Below are 24,691 nucleotides of genomic sequence, written 5' to 3'. Positions count from 1 at the left end.
CCCAGTGAGCCACGCTGATAAAGCCAGGCCAGCAGACTCTCTGTCTCCTGTAGCAGTCATTAGGCCCTGCTTCCTCCCTCCCCAGTTGCCCAGGAGACTTCTGCCTGGTGGGATGGGATAGCCAAGCGCTGTAGCACTTGGGAGGCTCGGTGTTTTAACGAACCACAATGTGTTTGGAGGTTTTCTCCCCTACTTCCAGGTGCCAGTATCTCAACACCACATCCCATTGCCTCAGCCCTTTCTCATTTTATTGTCTTTCCTTCTGAAAGCTACAACTCTTTGTTTCATTGATCTTTGCTTGGTCCAACTTACAGGTGGCCCCATTTCCTTTGCACTCATAAAAGCATGAAGTTGCGGCTGGTCTGGAGTATCTCCTGGCCTTAACAAGGCACCCGAGGTAGGTACACCCAGCCGAAAGTCAGGCTGCCAGTATTAATAAGAGAAGAAGATGTCACAGAAAAGAAAACAAAAAGAAAGGCTGCTTGAAGTCAATAACTGGCTCTGCTGAGTATCTGCACTTATTAAGTATTGCAGCCTCCAAGTTAAATCACTCATTTTGTTAATAATAATAGCTACAATTTAGTAAGCTCTTTGTCTGGGCCAGGCACTGTCCTAGTTGCTTTTTATATTATCTTATTCGATTCTCATAGCACTAGTGTTATCATCCCCTATAGTCAGGAATCAGAGAGTTAAATACTGGGCCCAAGGTCAAACCCTAATAAACGAGAAGCCAGGATTTAAACCCAGGTCTAGCAGACTTTGTGCCCCTGCTCTTAATCTCTTCCCTCCTTCCTGGCTGCACTGATTCCACCTTATGCTAGTAAATAGTATCACCCACCACCCCTCTCCCCACGTACACCTATAGTTTGGCCTTGGGGCAAAGGAGTTTGCCTTTTTTAGGCCTTGTTTTGTACAGTTTGCAAAATACAGTGTTCAGTGAGGGAAGGAAGGCTAAGGAGAGCAATGAAATCCTCTTCTGACCTGAAACTGCGCTTTTGGAAGGAGGGAACGATTAGACTTGCTTTATCTTTTTTATTTCAAGGCCATAAATAATGAAATCACCAGAAGACGCAGAGCCATGGCTTCTTTGGCCATAGTCTTAGAATCCCAAAAGTCAGCCAACTCTGGCACTGAGTCTGTAATTTAATTAAACATCTTGAAGGTACCTCCAACAGCTTGACAGTAGTCCAGCTTCATATTCTTGGAAAGGGACTGCGAAAGGAGCTTGTCTGTTCACCGAGTCGAGCCATCATGGCCACAGCACACCATTTGCCTTACAAAAATGGGCCACAACCTTCACACCATTTTAGGGAGTCAGTAGCAACTCATTTACCCAGGGATCAGCCATCTGTCAGCTTCACCTATCCCTATTTCTTGAGCATGGAATCCACAGGAGTGGTTTGACAATGAGTAATTGAGACAGAACTGGGAAAATCTGAAACCTCTGCCGGGCCCTTTCAAAAATGACTGAGAACTGGAAAGTAAGCAAACAAGGCTTCTGACCAGTTGAAATAAATACTATGAAGCACCCCCGTAAGGGAAAGGCCACGTACCTGCCCATAAAGCACCCACTCAGAACCTGTTTATTCCTACTTCACACGTAATGCTAAATGTCTGATGTCTGGTTTCCAAGCTTACAGCAGATTAAATTTAAGGGTGAGAAATAGAATTCTAGAGGAAACTTAGGTCAATAAGGAAAAAGAGCTGACAGCAATAAAGAAGACAAGACATTTTAAGTAGACTGAAGAGCTCAAAAAGCACTGTTTTAGGGGGACACATAATACCAAACATAGCTCTGTAAACACATTACAATTTTGAAATACCTATCATAGAACTATATAATTTTATTCAAAGTGCTGACCCTGAGCATCACACCTAAAGAAACTAAATTGTGCTCAGAAGAAAGAAAAACATTTGCATATCAACCATTTTAGAAATATTTGTATCACAAATGGTAAACAAAACAAAATCAAACCCCCTTTCAGGAGTTAAGAGGAATAAACCTTTGAGTATGCAGAACATTTAGCTAAACAAAACAAAACATCCCACTACCTGAGGTTTTATTGTTCCAGGAGCCTCTTGTTTTTCATGGCTTTGAGAGTGACTTTCATGCTACAGTGCTTTGTGTAGAATGTCATGAACAATGGAAGTGCCAAGTTTCCAATGTGATGAATAAAACTAATAACCAGAATACAGGTCAAATTCTGTTACAACAAATACTGCTAGTATAAAAATCATTTAAGCATCCCTGTTATCTCTAAGCCTCTGTCAATTAACTACCCATTTATTTCAAGCAGTACTCATTACAGCAGAATTGGGGTGTAATAAAAAGAAACGGGACCCTCACCACAAGTTGGGTGTAACAGTTTAACCTGTAATAACAGGTTCTCACTTGTATTTCTCCTATTCTTTGCTGCAAGGAGAATAAACCTTGTGTAGACGTAATACCAGCCTAGGAAGCTGATATTTAGTAGTTGTTGCTAGGAGAAGAGAGAATTCAGAAGCAAAGGACACATGGAGTTGTGTGGCAAACTCTGACTAGGGAATTTGGTCTCCATGGTCACTTTTGACCTGCATCCACTTTGGAGCCATCAACCACAGAGTCGCTTGCTTCTAACAGTGATGTAATGCATATATGAAGCCCTGGAATGAAGACATGATTCATTTCCCGTGGATCACTGAACACTTTGTGGCAACTTGGCCCTGATCTAATGACCCTAAGATAAAGACATTTAGAAGCATGTGACTAGAATAATCCTTTCTCCCAAGATGCACTGCTTTCAACACTGCGTGATTGTAAAAGCACACGCCACATTGATTATACGTAGAAGTGACCTAAGTTAATCAGCTGCATTCCCATTGGTATACAGGCAAGGAGTTTTCCCTGCTTATCCATCTTTTGCTTGTGGTAACGATGAGTTTTGTCATTTGCTATAATTTTTTTCTACTTTCTTTTTTTTTTTTTTTTGCCTTTTTTTTCTTTTACTTAAACACTTTTCTTAAATGACTACATTGCAATCAATATTTTGTAACACCCTTAGCAGCAGAAGGGATTAAATCATAGTTCACATCTGAACAGTACAATCAGCAATAGGAAAGGAGTGGGGAGGGAGAGGGAAATTGTCCACCTTTTCCTGATGATAATGCCTGGCTCAGACCCCAGATTCACATCATGCTCCAAAGAAGTTCATAAATTCTGGGCACTGCTCAGCCCGAGGAGGCAGGCAGCAGCCCTCGTACCTTGGGGTGAGATGAATGGTCTGTTGAAGTCATGCCATTACAGAATATGTTCACCTCTGCTTGCTTTCTCCCCAAAGCCAGAGTGTAGCTCCACATTTACATGTCCTAGGCCAGGGGATCAGGCTATGAAGAGCCTGAATGCTTTGCTTGGCTCTTGAAAACATTGATTCCAAGTGTAGTTCTCTGGCCTGAAGGAATATTTGCTGCCTCACCATTTTTATTAGGGCATCTGGAAATTGCAGGTGTTGACTGGAAGTAACCTTTCTGTGTCTGGTTTCTCTGTACACATTCAGGCTTCTGGGACCTTTTGACCCAATTGGATGGCTGTGTCCTAGTAACACATTCAGCCTGTTCCAAGTGTGAAGAGCCACGATAGATGAGTAAGATTGCGGTTTGGCTTGGTGGGGGGTGGGGAGGGGCGGGTGGTGTCAGTGGGGTGATTATGGGTGGAGACGATCATAAACTACCGATAACAATAAAAATGGGTATTTTCTCAGCAATTAAACCAATTTCCTATTTGCTAACAGGTGAGTTCTCATCTATTTTCCCCAAACTCCTTTTTCCCCTGGAAGATACTGGCCTGTCTGGTCAAAAAAAGCGCATTCCTTCTGAGACCACACTTAGCTCACTTACGGCCAGAGTATACTTGTCTGTTAATTTACTCAAAACTAGGTCACCTTTTAAACCCCTTTCCCCACTGGCATGAGGACAAGACACGTGGAAGAAGAATTAGGTTACCTGGGGGTCCACTGTTGCCTATGGTTAAGTGGTGTACAGAAGCCAAGGTTTCTAGAATGTCTTTTGCCATTTCCCAGATGGTGAGAAAATCCATTTGGAGTGTTTATGCCCCTCTTGATAGCCAAGCCATGGGCTTTCTTTTATGTTGTGCTACCGAGGTTAGTCGCTGCCTTCACAAAAGATAATTTTGCATTTCATGATGACTGACTGACTGATAGTCACTGGAATAGTCTCAGGAGGGGGTGTGCACAGCTGCTGTGTTTCTTCGGGCCCGGCGCCTTGTCAGATGGCAAACTTGCAGAACAAATAAGGCGCTGGCCTCGTTCACCAGGCAGGCAGAAGTGATCCAGAGTTCAGGCTTCCCTCGCCTTTTATCCTCCCACCCTCCTTTCTCCCCTCCTCCGCCTCTTCTTCCGGTCTCTCCATCTGGAAACCATGAGCCTCATGGATTCCAGGCATAAATTCTCAGATTTCAGATGTTTGGGAAATTTCTTTGCTTGGGTCATTCTTTCAGAGTAAGAGAATTCAATTTGGGAGGAAACACAGCTGAGACCCTTCCACAGAAGAGAAAGTAAATAAGGTGTGGTGTGTATCTATCGTCTCGCCAACTCAGCTCCAAACCCACACACAATGTCTGATTTGAGAAAAAATATTGAGGTTCCCTCCTGGGAGGGAACAGAGTAGAAAAAACCAAATCTCCACTCACAGAAACATACTGCTGTCCCTGCTGAGGTGTAAACATGACTGGCATCAGATAACAGGATGGAACTGATGTTGTGTGTGTCGTTGAGGAAGAGGGGTGTCTCTGGAGGTGAGGCCTCAGAGTGATGGAATGAAGTGAAAAGTACAAATGTAGCCTGAATTGTTAGGGAGAAACTGTTAACGTTATGAACCACTTAACCCCAGTATTGCATCTCCAGGAAAAAGCAATGTGTGGTCTTCTGTCTTTGGAAAAATGGAATGACCTTCCTCCTCGTGCTGGGTTTTAGAGGCAGACAGACTTGATTCGAGTGCTGGCTGTGTCCCTAACTAACTCTGAGGAGCTGAAGGAGCAGCTGGACCTTTGGGTCCTAGTACAGTGCCTGACACACAGGAGGAACTGAGTGAGTGGCAGCTTGTGATCACTGTGTATCGTGACGACCATCGTCCATCAAGATGGAGTCCCCTGAGGGCTGTGGATGGTGCCTGCCCCCTGCAGCCCACCCTGGCTTGTCCGCTTGGCCTGTCTGGAGCCTCTCCAGGGCTGCTTCTCAGCTCTCTCTGCCACGCCCTCCCAGTCACACTTTCATATCAACTTTGTAAGTGAGTCAAATGATACGTATTTATTTGTTCACATGGTTACTGTCGGTGCCTTTTTGGAGCTTGTATTGTTTGTTCATTCCTATATTACCAAGGCTGATAAAATTGCCTGACCCAGAACAGATGTTCAAAAATACTTGTGGACTTGCCGACTGACATCTTGATAGCATCCGTATCCAGAGTCGCTCCAGATATTACATCTTGATGCAGAAAACTGGGAGACACCTTTAGCTACATCTACCCCAGCATGAGTGTCCAAAGCACGTGGTGCCACCAAAAGGTATCTGCTCTTCAGGAGAAGAGGGAGGAGAGCTGGGAAATCTAACTGCCATCCCGGCTCGGCCACTAACAAGCCGGGCAACTTGCCTCTAAGTACCCCTGAAATGAGGGGTGGAGTCAGCTAGATGGGAGGATGTCTCTGGCTCTTCCAGCTCTCACATTGTAGGCTCTTAGCAAAGCGAGAAGTGACAGTGGAAACAGAAAGATGCTTCCTCTAGGAATCCCAGCTCTTCTTCCTCTGTGTGTGTGCATATATGTGTGTGCATGCACAAGCATATGTTCACGCGTGTGGGGATGAATATGCATGTGTATGTATGTGCACAGACACGTGTGTATGTGTGCACAGATACACTAGGGCTGGCCATAAAGGTGGACTTTATGGAGAACGACATTTCTCCAAATGCTTTGGACTGAATATTCAAGTTCCCCAAATTCGCGTGTTGAAATCCTAACCCCCAATGTGATGGCATTAAGGGGTGGGGTCTTTGTGGAGTAATTAGGACACGAGAGCAGAGCTCTCACGTGAGGATGCAATGGGAAGTCAGCAGTCTGCAGCCCACAAGAAGCTGACCAGGACCTCAGGCTCCCAGCTCCCAGCTCCCAGAGCTGCGAGACATACATTTTTGTTGATGAGCCCATCCAGTTTGTGGTCTTTTGTTTTAGCAGCCGGAGCAGACTAAGACACCTGATGTGTAGAAGTCATGACAAAGATGTCCTATAGTTGAGTGAGCTGGGAAGTGGAACAGTGGACACACAGCTTTCTTTCCTGTGGGACTTCTCCGAACTTTATATGCTCAGTTGCATTGTGGAACTCTAAGAAGGGAATGAGGTATGGTTTTCCTGTGTTCCATCTAGCAATTTTAGGAAACACCTATTTAGGGATGAGTCCAACTGACCTCATTTAACTGCTGAGAAAACTGAGGCCCAAAGAAATTAAATTGTTTGCCTAAGGTCATACAGCTGTTGGAAAACCTGAGTTCTTGTCCAGATTTGGCCACTGTCTCCCAGAGAAGAAAGTCTGTTTCATGACCCAAGAGTGTACATTAGAACATTCTAGGAGGCACCCCAAGATTCCTTCTTTGATACTAGAGGGGAGCATTGCATAGGCGGGAGTCCTTCGTCTTGGCCTGCACAGATGTCAGCATTCAGCACAGCGCAGGCTTCCTAGTCAGGGGGCGCCGTCTGGAATGTGGGGTGCAGCTCTCGCGGGCTGTGCTCTTCTCTCGCTCTCCCCACCCCCCAGCTCTCTCTGTCTGTGTGTGGTTCTGTCTCCCTCTGGGGCTCTCTCGTTCTCTCTCCCCCTACCCCATCTCTCTGGCTCTCTCTCTCTCTCTCTCTCTCTGGGTCTCTCCCTCCCCTCACCCTGATTCTCTTTTCCAGGCTGCATTCTGAGGTTACTGTCATGGTGAGTCAGGGCAGCACTGGCCGCTTGGCTGAGACCTCTACACAGCAAAACACCAAGCACCCAGTGACGGTGCTCAGGGAGCCTTGTGCAATGGCAGGCCTCTTTATTCCAGCTTAACAGCTACATCCCTTTTCTGGACTAGGAAACTGAAGTGTCAGCTCATTAAAAATGGGTATTTGTGCCTGGCCTCGTGCAGAGTTGACCATGATCGTTCTCAGGTGCCTTCCCTGGCACTTTAGCATTGAAACTTCAGGTGCATCAGTGTGACCTGCAGGAGCATGGGGGTGGGAGAGGCCAGTGAACGTGTGTGTGTGTGTGTGTGTGTACGCATGTGCAAGACACGAGAGGGAAATGTTGGGCACATCAGGAAAAATGAGTTGGCACCCCCTCCAAACTGCTCTTTTTTGACTGTTAGGTAAGCATTTATTCAGAGGACAGGGTGGTAGGCACCCGTCTATGAGTGTGGCGTGCAGGTAGTGGTGGGGGTGGGGGACACATTGGAGGCTGTGCCCCCCACCTGCATACCACACTCATAGAAACAAAAGCCCTGACCCCCCCTTTTTAGAAAAGACCATTTAGCGGCCATCTGTTGTTATTCCAGCTTACTCTTTTGGGGGTCTCATTCCCTCCCACTTCCGAATGGCTTTCAGAGTATTTCTTTCCACTCCACACAATTACTTCCCTGAAAGGAGTTCTTAAAAAGTACAATTTTCTACCTCATTACAAGTCTAGTGAAATTTTTACACCAGCCCTCACCCCCCAACAGACGGGTCCTATGTCATGTGTTGTGTGCACGTGTGTGTATCATCAGGCTGATGATTTAGTGATGACCCTGTTCCTAATATAGGAAGTGTGCGTGACACCCTCCATGTGGTCACAGGCTGTCCCCTACAGAGTTCACGCCCTTCCTAGTAAAGAAGAGACGCAGGGCGGTATTTTCTTAGGGGATTATTAGATCCACTGGAATGTAATAAGAGCAATGGGCAATGGTAGAGAATTAATATCCCCACTTGCTGGAGCAGCTGTCTTCCCTCTGCCTCCTCCTTAGCTGCCTCTGACCCTTTCTCTCCCAAGGACAAAGGCATGTCATCCAGAGGAGCTCAGGGACACAAACATGCCTGGAGAAAGCCACTGCCTGAGTGGTCCCCAGTTCCCATCATACTGTTTCACACCTATCGAGGGGTTCCGTTTCTTAGGAATGCACAACACCTGTGGCCTTAAACCATCCCGTTTCTAGTGCTCTTAGCCTGACACAATAGAACACCAAGACAGCCAGTTATTTGGGGGGAAAAATCACTTCAACCAGTTGTTTGGCAGCGATTAAACAGAACAACTACTAGGTCAGTTGAATGATGCATTTTACAAAGAAGTTTTGTAGGCACAGCTGGAATGAAATCCTCTTGTGTCCTTGAGCTTGATGTCCTTGTACCAACACCAAACTCAAAGATTTGCTAATGAAGACTCAAGACGGTGACACTTCCAGTTGGATTCCTTTCCCCACAGTGGTGGCCAAGATCACCGCCCATTTTACCCAAGCTCTCTTTCCAAAATAGAGGTAGGTTCTCCTTTGAGGGAAATAATGGATCAGACTGCCTGGGTCTGGCATTTACTAAGTCACTTTAAACAAGTAACTCACATGCCCTGAGTCTATATTTCCTCATCTGTAAAATGAGGATAATAATAGAACCTACCATTCTGGGCTAATGTGATGACCAACAGGATGATGCATGAAAAGTGCTTAACACAGTATCTGGCACATTGTAATCCCTCAAGAAATAAGATAGTTATGATTAATATTAGCATTATTGTTATAAGTTGATAAAATTTTGAAAGGAAATTTGGTTGTATCCAATCTTATGTCTAGAAATCTCTCTAACTGAAATATGACACATGTACAAAGCTTTTTGCAAGAGAATGTCCATGTAGCATTGTTTTTAATGCAAAAATGTGGTAACGACCTTGTATCCATCAACAGGAGACTAGCTAAGTATTTGAGAGTTCTTCCATGTAGAGGACTACTCCACAGAAAATCCAGGGTGGGTTCTCCCTGCCTGCTCAGCACAGCCAACAGTGCTTTTGAAAATCACTGAGGCCTCTGTGTTTAGATTGATAATCAAAGCTTTCCTTCCTGCAATCACAGAATATTCTCTGGGATGCTAATGAGATGATGATTCTGTTTTACGAGGAAGAGTGGATTTGCATCACTCAAGCCAAACTGAAGAGGCACAAGCCCTGAAGAGGGAGGAATCGAGGCACTTAGCTGAAAGGTACCCTGGTTCCTGGTACAATTTCATCTTCTTCCTGTGACCTTCAAGTCATGGGGCCACTAAGGTGGACCAAATGAGTTAAGGACCTGACTTCTGGCCGTTAGAAACCCTCCTCAGCGCTTTCTACCATGAGAGGAAGAAAAATTTATCTCCCAGGCCATGTTAAAATCGAGAAAGTGGAATGACTTTCTCCATCTGTCATGGCTCCAATCCCTTGGTCTGCTCCCTGGGGTTTACCTGTTCACTGTGGCCAAAAACACTAGCTTGGGAGTTGAGCCAGGCACCTCAGCCATCTTGCCGCTTTGCTGCCTCTGCTTCTCCAAAAATGAGTCCTCATTCCTTCTGTGTCTGATTCTACCACCGGGAGCACTGATCAAGATCCTCTTCCTCAAAACCAGAGCTCTGCATTCTTCATCTGAGCTTCCTGTTCTGTTTGGGTTTTTTCTCTCCATCCCTGGGCTTCTCTGTGCTTCCTTTCCCTGGACCCCATTTTCCTTGCAGGGGCAGGCCCCATTTTATTTTAGTTTCACGGAAGAAGAGGAGGCGCACACAGACCACCAGAAGAAAAGAATTGTCATTCTGGGCGCTCCTTATACCTGCAAACTCCACCACCTGTTACAGTGGCCCCATCGCATATATCCTTGAGCACTTCATTTTGACCTTGACCCTTCAGATTTTCTTCCCCCTTGCCTTTTAGAGGCAGAATGAAAACCTCTGCCCTGCCCCTGCCCCCACCCCCACCCCAGAGGTTAGACTATGTAATGAACCCTGAGTTTGAAAGCACAGTGAAAAACAAGTGATACACTACCTGCCATTAGCTATGAAGAGCCAGCTCGTGGGACAGGCAGATTCAAACCCCAAACTGCCCTGAAGGGAGACTATGCCCCCTGGTTACCTCTTAAGAGCCATTGTTCTCCATTGTACGTCAAGCCTGACCTTTCCTCTTGCTTCCATTTTGACAGACTTCTTGGTGAATATTGACACCTACACATAAAGTGAGGCAAGACTGAATCCTTGGAACCTCAGCTCTCTTGCTCATATAGCCAATTTCTCCATTAATAGGAGCTGGAGATTGTTTCCCCCTGCAGTACCAGACTAGGCCAGCAGGGGTCTGACATTAGTTGCTTTTAACCCAGGACGACTGAGTCTCCATGGTGATGGCTATGTGAACTTGAACAGGAGCTAACAGCCATGACTTGAGATGGCAGAACTCGTAAGTATAAATAGTGATTCCATTTCTGTAGTAAGACTATAAAGAGTTCAGCCTACAGGGCATCAATTTTCCTTATCCACAGTGAAGGCTTGGTTTAATCCAGTTTTCATGTTTACCCAGAAAATACGTTCTGTGAGGGAGCTGCCTTAATCCAGGAGCTCGGACCTCCCAGATTTCTGTCTGAAACAGTTCGCCAATTGCTCAGTCCCTAAAGAAGATGCATTGAGATCCAAAGGTGATGTTAACTTAAAAAGACAGTGTCTAAAAAAGCAAAGTGTCTTCAACTTGTAGACACTACTGTAAAGAAAAGCATAAATTTAGTATTTCTGGATCTTTTTTTAAGGTTGGTATTTCAAACAGTAAGTCTTTACATTTTCCTTGAATATATTTTTATTGTGGATGATAATTAGTTACAATAATTATTAAATACCTAAGGAAAGTATTGTGCTTTCCAGTTTTCAAAGCCCTTTCACACATTACCTCGCCTGGTCCTTTATTACAAGAAAGAAATTATTAGTCTCATTTTACAGCCAATAAAATTGAGGCTCAGAAAGTTAAAGAGAGTTGCCTGAAATCACGCAACTAGTGGTGGCAGAGTCAGCAATTTTCCATGCCAATGCAGCAATTAAAGTCCACGTAGACTAAAAGACTTTCACATGTGCAAGTATTTATATAATGCAATTCTATTATGAATTGTACCTTTTTCAGTAATTAACCTGATTTTACTTATTAGTATCTATTTATATCTTACAGCTATGCTGGAAAGTAATAATACTGTAATTTCCTTAAATTATGAAATACATGCTTTTCATTAAGTTGCACATTCCTTCCCTTCACATGGCCCTATGCTCTGCTCTGCTCTTTGATGAGATGGCAGGAAGTGGCAAGAATCCAGACTCCCAGGATTCACAAAAATCTCCATATCTTCAACAGGCTACCTCTGCCAGACACAGAAGACGAAACTATTTTTTTAATCATCAAAACAACCCGAAGAGCTAGGATATTATTTTTCCAGATGAAGAAACAAGCACAGAGGCTATGACATGCTGGAGCTGAGATTTGTATCCAGGTAGCCTGGCCCGTAAGGGGTTCACAATCGCCGTGGGCACCAACCTCCAGAGGCACAAAGAGGTAGCAGGAAGGACTCTGGAATGTTCCCGCAAGGAACAGGGTGGTTGTGAGGACTAAATGAAAAGGCGTAGGTTGCTATACCTTGGAGAATAGGAGAGAAATGAGACAATTTTTTTTTTAAGCCATGAAATAAGGATTTAAAGGAACTTTATAGACAATATTATGATTTTGATGCTAACCCCTCTGAGCTGCTTTAGTTGTCTCAGAATCTCACTTCACTTTCTCCTCTCCCTTTTATTTAGAGGTTTAAGGACCCCAGACACAATTAAGGAAAGACACCTTGAGCGCAGTTATCTGTGGCCTCTGCGGCCTGAGAACTTACTCTATATGGAGCATTTTGCAAAGTGTCTCTGAAGTGGGTGCTTCAGGAAGTCTGTCTAAGCAGGGTACCGCAGCCTCTGCCCTCTCCTCCCATGGGGCAGGAATATGCCCCACCTCCCAGCTCCAGAGAGGGGCTTAATTGGTCTAAGGGAAGTCCCGGCCCCTCTGTCAGTGAGTGGTTCAGAGGAGCGTGTGAATTGCTGGGGCTCTGGGAGATCTCCTCATACCTAGGAGATAAGCCATGAGAGAGGCCCCAACTCTCTTTTTTCCCCCAGGTGGTGTGTAAAAATTAGTACGTGGGACCCTCATTTAAAATGGAGTCAGGAAGCCAGAAGAGGGCGCTCTCCTGTCCTGGTACTCAGGGTCAGCTGCATACCCCACAGGAGGAAAGTGCAACTACTGGCCTACCCCCAAGAGAGAATTTCTCCTCGCTCAGCAACAACCCAGCCAGTGAGCAACCACAGCTCGGCCAACGAACGTCTGCTCTTCTCCAATGAACCTTCATTGAGAACGGCCCCTCCCAATTCCCCCCTTTCCCCTATAAAAGCAGGCTCCCTTCCTTTGTTCTCTAGGCAGGACTGTGGTTCACCACAGATTGTGTGTCTCAAATTGCAATTCCTTGCAAAATTTTGCTGGTAAAATAGCTTGCTATTTTAATAATTTTAGGTCAATAGGTGCATGGATGTGACCCAGGCTCCTGAGGAGGAAGCCAACCTAGAGAGGCAAAACAGAAGACCGGGCGACTTGGGACAGACCTGCTATGACCTGAGCCCAGGATGCTCTAACTGGCATAAGGCTCTAACCCCCACAGCAACCCCACTAGGGAAGCCTGGTTAAGGCTTTCTGCAAATGAAACCGAGGCCAAAGGAGGTAACAGAAGTGCCTTAAAATGAGTCAGCCACTGAGCTGGAGTTCAACCCAACCCATATCTGTCTGCCTCCAAAACCTGGGCCACCCTTCTTCACACCTACCTGTCACTTGTCCAGGAGGAAAGGAGGTTAGAGCAGGACCTTTCTGTCCTTGTCAAAGCAGGGACTCACCCAACCCAGGCATTCTTCCTTCCCTCCTCCCCACCCTTTTAGGGCAATTTCTTCTCCTCAGAATGCCTTTGGCCCTCCTCTCCCACCAAGGACATTCCTTCCAACATGCAAAGCCCACCTCTAGATTAAATTCCTGCTCTGCCCTTGAAACACATTACATTTCCTCCAGCCCATATCAAGCTCTCTCTCTCAGCTGAACTTCTAACCTCATCATCTGTGTCCCAGCTTTGGTGGTTCCCCAAGTTTGTGTCATTCTTTGGGTTTTGATTTTTCAACATTTAACTCTTGATACTGGCCGTCATCAGGTCTTCCTGGGACCTATTTCTGGCTTATGTATACATCTCCTTATCTCTGGGAATGAGGTCTGACATCAGGGGGTACTTCCTTCCTGCTGGGAGCTGTGTTCTCTGTTCCTTTGTTTCCATTGTGCCCTCCTGCCCCAAGTGCACTGGTTTTCCATCCTTTAGATCTTTACTCAGGCCACCTCTCCTGCTTGGAATGCTCTCCTTTCTCCGTTTCTAGCCAGTAGTATATGACTTTTTATGTCTTATCTTCTTTGATGACCTGGGGACTTGATGAGGAAAGATCCTAGTCATTTTCATCTTTCTTTATATCCTCACAGCCTCTAGCACACGGCCTGGCCCACAGGCGACATTCAATAAATGTTTGTGAAGTGGCTAAATAAATAAATGAATGACTTTTACTCAAATACACAAAGACTGAACCTACATATATTTGCAGGATCTAAGAAAAAGCTCTTCTTTGGAATGAATCTCCCAAGGAGATAGTATTTTTACAGCCAGTGGGGGTCCCATACTTTTTAAAGCTATTTAAATGACTGTTGGTCTCTCTCCGGTATGTTAAATAACACTTTCATTTTGGTGCTTGCCCATAGGCAGTTGCAAAGCATAGCTTTTTTTTTTTTTTTTTTTTACAATCAGTAACACTGATAAATTAAGCCCAAGGTGTGCACATGTGTGGTAACACCACTCACTGCACTCCAACAGGCTCAAGCAGCCTCACGCCTCCTGTATCCTCTGAGCTAAATTCAGCCAAATACTGCTGGGTTTGTTGAGGACGAGCGTGAGTTTTTGGTGGTGAATTGAAATCCACAGACACCTCCAAGACCTTGTTGCACTTAACAGCTTTGACCTTCTCTCCTGAGTAAGTGTTAAGGAGCAGGAAATATGAGACACTGAAGTCTGGCTCACTCTCCCTGCCTTAACCCCAGCCAAACAATAACGGGAAGTCGAGAATACTCAAAAGGCACAGAAAGATTCACAACCACCTACTTCCTACCCCTGCCAGCTCCTGACTTAAAATAATCGTATGAAGTGATTCCATGTTTTAAGGAAGTCCTCCTGCAGAAGCAGTGTTGCCTTGTGGTGAAAGCATAGGTGCTGGAAACAATTAGACCCGAGATCAAGTGCAGACCCTGCCACTGTGAACGTGGGGGAGGGGTGCTGCAGTCTGCATGTTTGTGCCCTTCCCCCAAACTTTGTATGTTGAAATGCTAATCCCCAGTGGTGATAGTATTAGCAGGTGGTAGCTTTGGGAAGTGATTTGATCATGAGGGTAGAGCCCTTGCAAATTGGATTAGTACTCATATAAAGGAGGTTTCACATGTTTCCCTAGCCCCTTCTATCGTATGAGGGTACAGTGAGAAGTCTGGTGACCGAGAAGAGGGCCCTCCTCCAACCATGCTGGCATCCTGATTTGGGCCCTCCAGCCTCCAGGACTGTGAGCAGTAAGTTGCTGCTGTCTATAAGCTTCCCAGTCTGTGGTGTTTTGTTACAGCAACCCGCAGGGACTCCGGTGGACATTGGGCAGATTCCTCAGCCTCTCAAAGCCCTAGTGTCCTCATCTGTGAAGACCTCCCTCCCAGGTGTTGGCACTGAAGCTGTAAATGCAGGGATGTTCCATAAACAGTAGCTCTCAGGACCTGCACAGCCTCTGGCCCTCTTCCTGCTGGAATCTCATCTTGCAGTCAGAGTGGATACGGAGCCCCCTTCTCACCTCCCTCCCTCCCCACCCCAGGACAGGAAAACCACACGGAGAACTTGTCCCTATATGCGAGGCTCTTTCCCCTTCCTCCTCCGGGTGTCCACTGCCTGTCACACTGCACATGCCCCCGTGGCTCTCGCTGTCCTCCCTCAAGGCACTGCGGGAGAGCAGCTCAGCACATGGGCTCTGGAGACAGATGGCGAAGTCCTGAGTTCCGGCTCCTTTGGGGATGTCTGTTCTTTCCCACTTGCCTTGAATTGGCCCACATCCCAGGGAACCTTTCAGTCCCAGGCAAAGCAGGACATTTGGTCATCCTCACTCTACTCCTTCGTGGGCTGTGATCTTGCCTAACATTACCTTTCTTTCCACACCTTGGGGATTTGAACAATTCCACAACCATCTTTGATGACAGAAGGAACGAAGTATGTGCCTGGAGCATCCCATCCCAGAAATTCAGACACCACTCAGGGTCTGTCTGACCCTCTGAGCCCACCAAAGGGCCCACCCTGGGAGGTCTAAGCCCCCATTCTCAGGCAGAGCTGCCCTTGAGAAGCTATGAAGTGCCTGGCCTCAGGGTCACCTCTTCCCTTCTAGTGGGTGGGAGCTTTGACATGACCATACCAGGGCAAGCACTCCTCTGACACCGTCCCCTGTATTTCTGAGTACCCCCTGCCTTTAAACCTCAACTCCCTCTAAGCCAGAATGAACCCAAGAACAAACGAGGCCAGTGGAGTTGAAGGAAATGGGGAAGTTTCTCCCCAGGATACCAGGTGTAGGCTGGAGGTGAGGGGAAGGTGAACAGAAATGGGGCAGCTGCTCCTCTTTAACGAGAGCAGAGCGGTTGTCTGCCCCAGGAGCACACCAACAGCACTAATAAACCTGAAAATCAATCCTTGTTGCTGGGTAGGGGGTTGGACCAGGTCAGCCGGCAGCCCAGGCTTTATGACTGGACACCCTACGGGGAGCCTTCCAATTCCCCTTCCAGGTTGACATTAACATAAGAGGAGCAGCCACCACGTGGCTGGCTGTGCCAAGTGACTCCTCCCAGGACGGCTTTTCTGCTTTTATTGCTCAGCACTTTATAGTTTGCTGGAGGTTTAGAATTTTGAAGCAACTCTTCAGGATAGACAGTATCAATATCTCTACTTTCCAGTGAAAACAAAATCTAGGCCTAGAAAGTCAAAGGGATTTTCACGTCTTACAGCTTATACAAAGGTAGTGATTAACAGCAGTAATCTTTCAACTTTTCTATCTCAGAGCCCTATCAGAAAAACGGTTCTGAGCAAATACCCCCAATATATATGCATAATTTATTTATAAATATGGCCATGACTATTGTATTGATAGAGTAAGTATGTTATAAAACATTAATGAGATCATACATATTGTTAGAAGGTCCAATGTTTGCTTCTCTCACTCCAGTAGATGAGCTTGTATCATCAATGAAGTGGGCATTTTGGAGACGCAAACCCTACCAGAGCCAAGCAGGCAACATAAATCAGTGAAGTGGACTAAGTATAAGAGACCCAAAGGTACAGGCAGCTGATTCTCAGCCTCCATGTTGGGCACAATAGGGAGTGGTGGGGACTGTGGCAAAAGGGACACCAATCCTTCGTTATAAGGAGGCAGCTGTTACCCAATTTTAGTCAATCATTGCCTTGTGAGAATGTGAGCCCAGGATTTCCAGCCTTCCAGTTATTCAGCAGAAGTCAGAAATTCAGGCTTTTATGTGAAATTGTAGAATTTAAAGATGTTGACCACTGGTTTCATTTTTTTACAAAAATACTGGGATCCAAGGGGATCAAAATCAGTTTTCAGGCCTCCAAAGGCCAACTACTGGAGTAAAGGAAGGAGCATGGCCTTTGCAGCCAGTCTTGAATTTGAATCTACCTTTAACAGGTAATTTAATCTCCTTGTGCTTTTGTTTAGGGGCCAGAGAATGGAAATAATAGTAAGTGCCTTTGAGGGTTTGCTATGTTGTATATGAAGCATTTAGCACATGCCTGGCACATAACACTGGCCCAGTTTATTGTGCCTCCAATTCTAGTGGGGCCCCCTTAGAACTCAGCCCTCCTGATTGCTGACCCAGTTCTCTTCCATTTTAAAGAGAAAATCTCCATCCCTGGCATCCAAATTCCAATCCCGCGCTTTGCAGAATTGATTCTCCCACCCAGAAAGGCAGTTCTTTCCTACCCTGGTCTCATCATTCCTGAGTAGAATCTGGAAGCCAAAGGAATGAGTAGGCTCTCCTCCCTAGCAGGCTGGGGCAGGAGGTGGCGTGGAACCAGTCACGAGCAATGGAATGAGAGTCACACAGCCCGAGCTGTAGTCCTGGCTTGGCCACTAACAAGCTGTGTGAACCTGGACAAATGACTGAGCTACACTGAGCCTCTGTTGTCCCATTTAGGAGTGGACACAGTAATATCCACCTCAAAGAGTAGTCATGTGAATGTAAACATTGTGCGGGATAGTCTCTGTCTGCTCCACCCCAGATTCTCTCCACCCTCCCCGGCTGCTCTGTGCCCCTGAGTCTGATCTCAATAGACTGTTTCAGCGGGGCCCTGCTCTGGTCCCCAGCTCAGCAGATAAGATACAGCAACCGGTGAGCAGTGGATGGGAGGAGAGCATGAGGTGTTTATTCCCCAGCTCCCTCTGTGCCGGGGCCCCAGTCCGGGGCAGTGGCCAGTGGCGGGGCTCCTCTATGGAAGGCCACAGCCCTTCCCAGGCAGTCCAGTCCTGTAGCTCCAGCTCCAGCCAGAGCTCTCCTCTTCTTTTGGAATTCTTTCCCTTCCTCCATCAGCCCAGGGGTGTTAACAGCTCCCCAGCATCACCAGCCCTGGGGGACTATACTACCCGCGTTGGTTTCTCTCAACCCTGCCCACACCTTTGTGGGTCCCTCACCGTGCTCTCCTGAACTACCCTGATTGGGCCATCTGTCCTGCCAAGATCCTGACCATTACACACATATAGCACATGAGTTTTGCCTCCGAGCCTTGGATGTGGAAGGCACTCAGTGTTGCCAGAATTAATTTGAAATCATAAGCTTTTCTGCTTCACCCTCAGGCTGCCAGAAAATCCAATTGTATAGATCCCTCGCTCCCTGAGTGCCCCAGCCCACTGAAATCCACACTCATTGATGGGCAATTCGCTAATTCACAGAAGTTTGCCACGCAGCTGCAGTGACCCAGACCCTGCATCAGGTCCTGAAGCTCCAGGTGAGATCAAGCAAACAAGTAACTTATAGTCCCATGGGATTATGTGGGACCTGCTCCCAGGGGTACAACCTCTCCACAGGCCCCCATGAAGCCAGCAGACTGGCCAGATCTCCTCGTGGGTATGAGGACCCAAGGGTACCCTCTTGGGGCTTTATGAATTAGTAGTTACTGTTGGCAGCCAACACCACGGGGAAGAGTGCTGGCTAATAATATATAAGCATAAGTCATCAGGATGGGGCTCCCAGGGAAGCCTTTGCTTCCTTTATGAGAAGAGGCTGGCTCCACTGGTGTGAATCTTTGTTCTCTTTCTGCCTTTTCCTTTTGATGCTTAAACAAAGATGTGGCATTTGGAGGTGCAGTGATCACCTTGGCACCACGAGACAACAAGCCCACACTCGAAGGGCAGCAGAGCAGAGAGACAGAAAAGGACTTGTTCTTATGATGTCACTGAGCGGTCACATCAGTCCAGACCACCTAGCTCAGGGTTTCTAAAAGACAAGTAATCCCTTATTTATTTGTTTAAGACACAGGTAGGTAGGCAGTGTTACATACATTCAGTAGAATTCATGTCTGGAGGAAACCCTCAAGATTGTCTGTTCCAACTCTTTCCCTCATAATATGAGGAAACTGAGGCACAGTGGGGAAGGGAACTTGCCCCAGATCACACAGCCCAATTTGAACTCAAATCCCCCAGGCAGTCCTAGTCCACCCATACAAACTCCTACAACCTGTGCAAAGGTTTGTGAGCTTTGTGTGTGTTTCCACTGTGCCTAGTGTACAGGCCCTTTGGAAATAGAGCTCTTCTCTTTTGCTCCTGATTGGTCCCCTAAAAAAAAAAAAGCTGACATGTAGATTCATGAGCAATAATATTGAGCTTAATATTTTCAGCCTCTGGGTTTTGGGGAGGGAGCCGTTACACAGCAAAACTAACCAATACATCACATTTATGGACCATTTACTATAAGCCGAATCTATGCTGAGAGCTTTACGTAAATACTTCATTTAATTCTCACTAGTGGCCCATGAAGTAGATACTGTCATCTTCATTTTGTAGATGAAAAAACGGAGATTTAGACAACTTAAATAACTTGCCCTAAAGTCACACAGTAAGAAGTGGGTCCAGGATTTGAACCCAAGTGTTCTGACTCTAGAACTGTATTAGAATTTCCTTTCTTTCAGTAGCTTTTGCCTTTTGCTCCTCCTAAAACTGGTTTGGCTCCAAAGTCTTAGTAGTTTTTTTGTTTTTTTTTAAGGATCTTGTCTCAGTACCCAGAATCTCTTGGGGGTCATGGTATGAATGACTTTAGCCAGTGCCTGAGTGAACATTCAGAACAAGCCTGACCTTGCCAGCAGGTTTAATTCCTGTCTTTCCCACAAGTCCTGTTGGCTCTGCCTGCAAAATCTACCTGATCTGTTCACTTCTCATCACCTCTTTTACTTCCAATCTGGTCCAACCCACCATCCCCCTTTACTTGGATCATCTCAGTATCCTCTTAACTGGTCTCCTTGACTCCACTCCTCCCCACTACAGCCTTCCTCTCTATCAGCCTGAGTGATTGTTTGAAAATCAAAGTCAGGCTGTGACAATCTGTACTTCAATACCCTTTGTATTCACTTATAAGAATAAGATACCACAGAGTGGGTGGCTTAAACAACAGAAGTTTATTTTCTCACAGTCCTAGAGGCTGAAAAGTTTAGGATCAAGGCATGAGCAGGTTTGGTTTCTTCTGAGGCCTCTCTCCTTGGCTTGCAGATGGCCACCTTCTCACTGTGCCTTATGCGGTGTTTTGTCCACACACATGCATCTCTGGTATCTTTTTGTGTGTCCAGATTTCCTCCTATAAGGACACCAGGTATATTGGATTGGGGCCCACCCTAACAGCCTCATTTCAATTTAATCATCTCTATAAAGTCTGTCTCCAAATACAGTCACAATCTGTGGTAGAGGGAGCTAGGGCTTTAACATGTTAATCTGTGGGGGATACAGTGCAACCGTTTTATAGCACCTTTTCATGGTTTCCCAACAAACCTAGACTAGAATCCCAAGTAACTAGCACGTTCTCTAAGGTTCCATGTGCTCAGGGCCCTGCCACATCTCTGGCTTCCTCTCCCTCCACTCCCCGCTCTGCTCCATGTGCTCTGGTCGCACTGCCCCCCACCCTAAGCTTCTTGTACCCACAAAGCACGCTTCTGCCTGCAGGGTCTTTCACTTTCTATTTCCTCTTCCTAGAACATTCCTTCACCCCCAGATCTCTTCAAAGGCTTACTCTGCCCTTGCTGTTACTTTGCCCAAATGCTACCTCCATAATGTTCTAGCTTCTTTATTTTTCTTTGAAACATTTATTGCTATCTGCCATTGTCTTATATTTGTTTATTGTTCAGCTGTCTGCCTTTACCACCTGAATATCAGCTCCATGAGGCAAAGACTCCATATGCTTTGTTCCCAGATATATCTCCAAAGCCGAAATACAGCAGAGCTACACACAATATAACACCCAATAAATGTTTGAAAGAAAGAAATTGAAAAGAATGAATAAATGAAAGAAGTAAATAGAATGGAATAAAATGAATTGACTGAGGAAATTTTTAAATAAAAGAAAACCCCATGCAACTTAAAAAAAATTCTTTTTCGTGCCACTGTGACCTCTGTTCTTAATTCCAATGTTTGACCTAAGAGTTAACCACTTATCTTCTGGAAGCTTCTTAAGCATCCCAGGACATTAAGCAGCAGGAAATCTCTCCCAGGTTGTCATCAACTGGCCCTAAATGTAAGCACTCAGAAACTTGCAAAGGTTTCCCCCCTCTTTATCTCCTTTCTCACCTACAACTGACAGCCCCAAGCAAAGATGCACCCCACAACTTTGGCAATGAGACAGGTGAGAAACTAATAGGCAAAAAGATTCTTTCATTACGGGTAAAGAAATTCAGATCATTTGAAGACAGAAAAATGGAGAAGGAATGTATAAAAAAAAAAAATCATGCACTCGTCAAATGAACAGCCTAACGTATGGTTCACTGCAGTTCTGAGTCGACGCATCGCTCTAGCCCTAGTGACAGCTTATGAAATTGCAAGCAAGGGAGAGGAAGTGGGAAGTAAAGAAAACCAACATTTTTTTTTATTTCAACAACTGTTCTAATGGACTCAAGATATAACTGCCTCCCCTTTGGGAAATCAAACCCTAGTCTCCAGAAAAACAGGATCTAGAAGTACCACTCTCAAGGGTATTTTGACACTCTCTTTTTTCTGGTTCTATAGATGCATTTGATGGGGAGAATCTGATTGAAACCTCACAACAAACATGCAGGGAAGAGATCTATCCTATTATTGGTGAGGAAGCTAAGGCTCAGAGATGTCAAGTGTTCACAGAGACGAAAAGGGGCAGCATTTGCACTGAGGTCAAGCTGATTCAAAACACTGTGATCTTCCCAGTACTGACCAAAGGGGATAATTTCATTTCAGCCCACATCAAATTTCCCAAGTCTGTGGAATTTGAATTTCCCTTCCAGTCACAGTCTCATTAATTCAAGAACCTTTATTGATTGGCTCCTAGGTGCCAAGAACTGTGCTTTGCTCAGTGGCTTCCAGAGAGTGACAAGTGAATGATAATAATGATAAAATATAAGTGGTGAGACAGGAACTCCTAAGGGTGTCAACGCTCCTTCTCAAATTGAGTTACTTTCTCACTATTGAATAAATTGTAATTTGAAAAGCTGGTAAAAGTGCCTTCTTTTGGTGAGCCAAGCCGATCAATATGTGCCATTTAAAATTCTCCTTTCTGCTTTTCTCCTATTCAGGCAGGCTGGAGAAAAAACAAGCATTTAAGGGCTGAGACTACTGAGCTGAATTTCTTAATGGAGTGGTTTTTTTTTCTTTTTGGAGTGATTTGTTTCTGAAGAATAGGCAGTCTAGGGCCTGCTAACTGAACTGTTTTCCTGGAGAGAGGGGAAGTCGGGGCTTGCCAGATTCCTGTCCAAGGTCATGGGGGAAGATGGGGGAGGGGGAATAGCCCCTGCAGGAATCTGCATTCCCGCCGACTGGCCCCAGGGACCCATCCCTGACAGCTGTTGTAAGTAATGATCAACCACAAAAGCAGATTTCTAGAAGAGTAGGTACCTGTTATAGGACACACATTCACATACAAAACTTGGAAACTCTGGCTCCAAAATCTTAAAAAGGGTTATTTCTGCCTGGTGGGACTGAGTGAATTCTCTTCCTTTCTGCTCCTCTATAATGCCTCATTTTTCTTCTGTAGTCTTGTATCCCTTACAATCAATAGGTGTCACTGAGGTACTAGATAGACTAGAATTGAGGTCCTTGGGCTACTCCACACACCCTTTTACTCTCTTTCCACATTTCCCCCACCCTCTCTTTCCCCTTTCATTCCTTTTTTAAAGTGATGATTTTTTAGAAATTTAAGAAGTTCTCCCCATCTCCCCCATCCCCCACCTCTCCCACCGCCCATCTCCTTTCCACTTCACAAGGATGAGCTGCCCCCTCTCTTCTCACTGCCTCACTGAGAATGCAGGGGGTTCTAGAGGATGAAAGGAATCTGTCCTACCCTCAGCCACATGTCTGTCACTCGGGTCCCCCTGGATGTTTCACTTAGGAAGGGACTGCCATGGGCACAACAAGGGTAAATGACAATAACAGGGGTGGTACACGATAATAAGGCCATAAATCTATGCTCCACAATTTCCTTTTCTTGAGCTCCAGGAAGAGTGGGGCTGAGTCAAGTGCCCAGGATCACAGATCCAGGGGATGACCTTTGAAACACAGAGATGTTTGACAACTTGCCAGTTTCCTATTTGTCAGAAAGGAGAGAATAATATCTCTGTCTCATAGGTGTGTAATGAAGAGCAGATGAAATAATGGATGCAAAAGTGTTCCAAAAGGTCAAAGTCCTACAGAATGACTCACCAGGCCTAGTAAGTCTCTCTTCTTAATTTCTTTCCTATCTGTCTTCTCTCAGCTTCCCCTGGGCCTGCCCTAGTCTAGGCCATCATCATCCCATCCCTGCTCTTTTGGGCTCCCTGTCTTTACTCTTTCCTCACCTCGGTCCCACCTGTACACTAATGCCCAGCAATTTTTCTAAACCCCACAATTCAGCCATGTGCATCCCTCTCCAAAAACTTTTTAACCAAAACAAAGCCCCAGATTCTTAGCCTAGTGGTGATAGGCAGAGTTCTAAAGCTGACTCAGTTACACTCATCCTTGTATAATCCATTCTCCTTTGTGTGGGTGGGACCTGTTAATAGGGTGAGATTTCACTCCCATAACTATGCTACACAGCAAAAGGGGGATTATCCAGGTAGCCTTAATTTAACCAGACAAGCCTGTGACAAGCAGAGCGTTTTCTCCAGCTGGTAGCAGAAGAGGAAATCAGAGATTAGAAGCATGGGGAGGATTCAAGGACAGCCAGCAAGGAAGCAGGAACTTCAGTCCCACAACCACGAGGAGCTAAATCCCACCAGCAATCTGAAGGAGCCTCTGGATGAGAGCCCAGTCTGGTCAACACCGTGAGTTCAACCTTGTGTGTCCCTAAATAGAGACCTCAAATGAGCCTACTTGGTCCTCTGACCTGCAGGACTTTGACAGAATAAATAAGTATCCTTTTAATCTGCCAAATTTTTAGCAATATGCTATGTAATGTGTTAGTCAGTTCAAGCTGCTTTAACCAAATACCATAGACTAGGTGGCTACAACAACAACAACAAAAAAACTAGGTGGCTTAAACAACAAAAAGTTATTTCTTACCGTTCCGGAAGCTGGGAAGTCCAAGTTCGGGGTGCCAGCATGGTCAGGTTCTGGTGAGAACCATCTTCCTGGTTTGCCTGTGGCTGTCTTCTTGCTGTGTCTTACAATGTGCAGAGAGAGAGCCTCTCTCTGGCCTCTCTTCTTGTGAGGGCGCTAACCTTATACCTGAGGGCTCCCACTCTCATGACCTAATTACCTCCCAGGCCCCACCTCCTAATACCAGCTGGCGGGGGTTAGGCCTTCAACATAAGAATTTTGAGGGAGATTCAGACTTTCAGTCCTTAGCATGCAGCAATAGAAAATTAATTCGTTGGATATTTCAAGGCCTTAAGAGTTCTTGTTCAGTCTGCTTCTCCAACCCACCTCTTAAATACAAGCTCTGGAGTGATTGTGGGTTTCAAAGCTGGACTTTTATCACTTGTTGACTAGTTACGTGGCATCTGTGTTCTTCCATCTCCTCATCTATATATTTAGGCTATTTATAGAACCTTCCTCATGAGATTGTTGGGGGGATTAAGTAATCCAGCAAAGCACTTTGTACAGTATCCAGCAAAAACTAAATGCTGGGTAAATAATTTTTTGTGTGTGTCGTTATTATGTTCGCTGAAGACGTTCCCCTTAAGTCAAATGGGTTTATTTATTAACCTAGGAAAATACACTATTTCCCTGGCTCACTTCGTGCCTCTTTCCCCCCACTGCTCTACCTCTCACATACCTATCTTTCCAGACCTTGCTCAGATTCCTCCTTCCTCTGTAAAATCGTCCTGGATCCTTTCAGCTCATG

The 24,691-nt window shown here is 45.6% G+C and overlaps 1 long non-coding RNA gene across 1 annotated transcript; it reads left to right on the top strand.

Annotated features, from left to right (window-relative positions):
* Positions 1-418: 418 nt before the first annotated feature.
* Positions 419-23,769, top strand: LOC116155327 (uncharacterized). The gene is made up of 6 exons (XR_010383362.1): positions 419-3,620; positions 4,899-5,276; positions 5,373-9,228; positions 10,191-10,441; positions 11,375-11,572; positions 12,169-23,769. It is a non-coding gene; the product is annotated as an uncharacterized LOC116155327 (long non-coding RNA).
* Positions 23,770-24,691: the final 922 nt, after the last annotated feature.

The sequence above is a fragment of the Camelus dromedarius genome, chromosome 12 (assembly GCF_036321535.1).
Source record: "Camelus dromedarius isolate mCamDro1 chromosome 12, mCamDro1.pat, whole genome shotgun sequence".
NCBI lineage: Eukaryota > Metazoa > Chordata > Mammalia > Artiodactyla > Camelidae > Camelus > Camelus dromedarius.
Note: the sequence above shows the minus strand (reverse complement) of the source record. Positions and strands in the feature narration are given on the sequence as shown.